The sequence below is a fragment of the Sinocyclocheilus anshuiensis genome, unplaced genomic scaffold (genome assembly GCF_001515605.1).
Source record: "Sinocyclocheilus anshuiensis isolate Anshui unplaced genomic scaffold, SAMN03320099.WGS_v1.1 scaffold5840, whole genome shotgun sequence".
In the NCBI taxonomy this organism is placed as follows: domain Eukaryota; kingdom Metazoa; phylum Chordata; class Actinopteri; order Cypriniformes; family Cyprinidae; genus Sinocyclocheilus; species Sinocyclocheilus anshuiensis.
The window spans coordinates 6,789-11,330 of NW_015548558.1; the positions used below are offsets into that span (position 1 = coordinate 6,789).

General features: G+C 37.6%; 1 long non-coding RNA gene across 1 annotated transcript in view; it reads left to right on the top strand.

Annotated features, from left to right (window-relative positions):
- Positions 1–3,315, top strand: part of LOC107656827 (uncharacterized) — a 7,425-nt gene extending 4,110 nt beyond the window's left edge. The window contains exon 5 of the long non-coding RNA XR_001630608.1: positions 3,219–3,315. This is a non-coding gene — a long non-coding RNA (uncharacterized LOC107656827). The remainder of the gene's footprint in view (positions 1–3,218) is intronic.
- Positions 3,316–4,542: the final 1,227 nt, after the last annotated feature.

Genomic DNA, 4,542 nt, shown 5'->3' on the forward strand with positions numbered 1-4,542 from the left:
GTGGTGGGGTGTGGTTACTTGAGTTTTCCTTTTTATATAACAGAATTTTACCCTTGAACAAACACGTTTGTGACTCTTTTTTTTCTTTTTTCTTTTTTTATGTGTTTCAGAGGAGTGTCAACAATATTGTCTCTGGAGTTCAGCAGTACCAAACTTCTCTTCTTGATACATTAAGGAACCAAATAAAGGGGATCTTCGAGAGATATTCAGACAGTGCGGAGCAGCTCCAAGAGGAGGCACTGGCAGCATTTGACAATTTTCAGGATCCCTTCTCCATTATGGCCACCACATACATGCAGGACAAAACCATTCAGGACCCTTTTAACCCAGTTAAACCAGAGGAGATTGTGATGTCTCAAAGGGTCTGTAGAGTTAAGAAAGGACAATCAAGGGTTCTTGCAATCAAAAACAAAAGTTTTTACTACGTACGCTTAATTAAGAGTCTTGAACAGTTGTTGTCCATTTCCAGAATTTTGGATATGATCAGCACCACGCCACAGAGCTCGCACAAAGATGATTTTTTTTTTGTATGACATTGCTGATGGGAGTCTATTCAAATCCCACCCATTGTTTTCAGTAAAACCCTCTGCTTTGCAGTTGATTTTGTAGACTGATGAAATAGAGATATGCAATCCCCTGGGGTCACACGCGTCTGTAAATAAACTACTGATGGTTTATTATACTTTAGGAAATATAGACCCCAAGTTCAGGTCAAAGCTTGCTGCAATCAGACTCCTTGCTATAGCAAAAGCTAATGATATTGATGAGTATGGTATTGATGTTGTGTTGTGTTACAAAGAATTAATGAAGACTTGCAACTGCTATATAATGGCGTCAAAATCCAAACACAGAAAGCTGGAATGGATTTATTTGGTGCTGTAGTTTCAGTGTGTGGTGACACACTTGCAGAACTCGAGCTTGTTGGTTTCAAGGAAGGAGTTGGTTTTGCCTACAGTAAGTGCAGGCATTGCGAATGTACCTTTGAAGAAATGCAAAGGAATTTTGACGAAAAACGGTTTCACTAAAAGGACCCTGGAAAAACACCTTAGACAGTGCCTTGAAATAGAAAGGGCTAGCACTGAATTCCTGAAATCAACTCTCAAAGCCACCTATGAAATTAACAGAAGAAGCAAGTTGGTTGATTTTCCAGCCTTTGACCTTATTGAGCAAACTCCACTGGACATAATGCACATCATTCTTGAGGGTGTTGCACCCATGGAAATTAAATATGTGTTAAAATACCTTGTTCTTTCGGGACAGATGGAGCTGGATGTGTTCAGTTCAGCCATGCAGAGTTTTCCCTTTTCACCAGTAGACATACGGGACAAACCTTGTGCGATCAGTGTCAGTACTTTGGCATCTAATGATAACAAACTTAAACAGTCCTCTGGTCAAATGTTAATACTGTTGAAGATTATGCCTTTTCTGTTAAGCGGCATAGAAAAAAATGATTATGTTCAGTTTGTTTTGGACTTAATTGAGATAGTTCAGCTACTTTTTGCCAGTTTTATCTGTGCAAAGTGTTTTAAGGTTGAAAACAATGAGTTGAGTTGCAGTTGCATCTGAAAAGATTTAAGCAACTTTTTCCTGACAATAATGTAATTCCTAAACAACATTACATGCTTCATCTCCCTGCTCAGATTCTTTCACTGGGCCCTTTGATAAGGCATATGTGCATGAGGTTTGAGTCAAAACACTGTATTTTCAAGCAGTGGTCATCAAAATTGAACTTCAAAAATGTCTGCAAGTCACTTGCAAACCGTAATCAGTTTTTTGAATGTTGTCAAAATGAACTTGGTTCTGAGCATCCTATGTTTGCACCCGAGAAGGAATTGGGTCCTGTGTCAGAAGTCACAAATATGGAATACATTACAGCAAAGATGAAAGATTTTTTTAGGGATTGATTGTATACGACATGCAGTGGCAGTAAAGTGGTTTAGTCTCAATAGTAACAAGTATGTCAGTGAAAAGTCCCTGATAGTCACAAGTGCAAATGAGAAAGTGCCTGTCTTTGGACTTATAAAAAACATTTACGTTGTAGACAGTTCATTATTTTGTTTTGAATACCAGCTGTATGAGACTCTAGATTTTAAAGGGGTCATCGGATGCAAAATTCACTTTTGTTGGTGTTTGAACATAAATGTGTGTTGGAAGTGTGTGTACACATCCACCCTATAATGATAAAAATCCACCCAGTGGTTTTTTAAAGATCCCTATTTAAAAATCCCCTTTCTCAAATCAGGCTGTTCTGAGATTCCTGTCAGAATGACGTAGTTCTGCACAGGCCCCTCCCACGATAGTTGATTGACAAGGCCGTCTTACCTGAGTGAGCTGAGAGCTGTCCGCCATTGTGTCGACTCCAGTGCAGGGGAAGACAAGAATGTCTCAGATTAAGCGATTGAGGTGTTTTGTTGTTGGATGTAATAATGAATAAAGCAGTCGTTATTTACTCCCGACATCTGAGACTTGAGACTGAGACTGTCTGTGAAGACACAGAGGATTAATGTTACTTTCATTTTTGAAAGAAATGCGCCGATCCCCGATCTGCCTAAATGCGTTTAAGTTCGCGCGATCATTCGTGATCCAGCTTCATCTACAGATCGCGGCTGAAGTTTACAGTCTGCTCGTCACCCCACGAAAGAGGGGCGGGGTCAGCAGAGCTCATTAGCATTTAAAGCAACATGGACTGGAACAGTGTGCTGAAAACAGAGCTGATTTTGACAGGGTAAAAAGGGTGTTTTTTACACTACCGTTGAGAAATTTTAACCAAAGTATGTTATAGACTTTTCATTAAGACCCTAAAGAATCATATCAACTCGTGGAAAATGGGCATCTGATGATCCCTTTAAGAGAGATCTGTTAGCATATGAAGTTGCTGTACCCAATCTTGCCCAAGCAACAGAGTTTATAGATGCTGAAAAGCTCCTCGATCCTATGTCATATTATCCAGTCAGTTTCAAAAACAGTGTGTATGTATTGACAAAATATAATCTGGAAGATGTCATTGCACTTAAAACTGAAATTAAAAACCATACTAGATCATTGGAAATTGGAGTGTGGTGACTTAATACCGCAGAGTCTTATCATTTGTTGTTAGGTTGTAAATAAATGTGTTGGTGTTGACATAAAACAAGCATTTGGAATATATAATACTAAATAATCTAAATATAAATAATCTAATATACTAAATATCTCAATAATGTGTCATATAATTGCAGAGATGTACCAAAGAACATCTGCAAAATCATTAACTGAGCCACAAGCTGAACCAGATGTAGCTGAGGAAGACTTGGGGAGTTTCTGTGTCATTGTTAAGGGACAGACTGGCTTCTGTATGTGTTCAGTTTACAGTAGTTTAATGTAACCCAAAAAACTACACCTGTAATATTTTCTGCTTCATTTACATGTAATGAACAGGACAAGCTGAAACAACTTTACATTGCCTGAAGGAGAGAGAGGCGAATAATTCACAGATTTTCAGCATATACAACACTATACATTGTGGACTTGAGAAGTGTTTGCCCATCTTCTCTGTGAGACGAAGACCCAAATAAGAAGATGCCGTGGTTAACGGATAATGTAAGTGTGCTTAAAATGATCTTATGTCTGCTTTACACATTTTTATTAAGTTCTCAGTACATGACTCTGCACACAGTTCATTTAATATAAGCACTACACTCATCTTATTTCATTCACACATTCAAACTACACTCATCTCATTTTCTATATATTAAAGTCCATGTAAAGCAATATTAAATGTGTGTTCCGAGTTTGACACATCACAAAAATGTTATTAACCACCCAGCCAAATTTGAATGATTAAAAAAACGCCATTAAATAAAATGTTAAAAACAAGCAGTATTCTCTGCTCTCAAACGCTGGGGGCATATCCGCTCATATCTCTCTAGATAACAATGACACACCTGAGTTTAAGGAGGAGGTCAAATATTTTTTGAAAAATATTACAATTAGCAAGAGATATGGCCGCATATCCACCAAATTCAGGGCAGCAGCACTTGCTTTTCCAGATGATGATGAAAAAGCTGCCAAAGATTGCACCCGGTCACAGGGGAGGAAGCCGACATCTTTTCCCGGGGACACTATTTAAGTCTTCAAGGCCAAGTGGAAAAAGTGAGTATTTTAATGCCATTACTGGATATCAAGAAGTTATTGGTAACACTTAATTTTAAGGTGTCCTTGTTACATGTTACATGTACTTACTATTATAATAACAATAAACTTTGCATAATTACATGCAAGTAACCCTAAGCCAAACCCTAACATGTAGTAAGTGCATGTAGTTTATTATTACTCAGTACTTAAATGTATAATTACACTGTAACAAGGACACCTTAAAATAAAGAGTAACCAAGTTATTCTGCATTTCTTTGTTGGGTAAATGAAGATGAAAATAAAGAATCAGATTTATTTACTCACCCTCATGAAGTTGCAAACCCACTTCTGCAGAAACACAAAAGATGTCAATACATTGTCACTCACTTTAAAGGCACAATATGTAAGATTTTTTTATTAAAATATCCA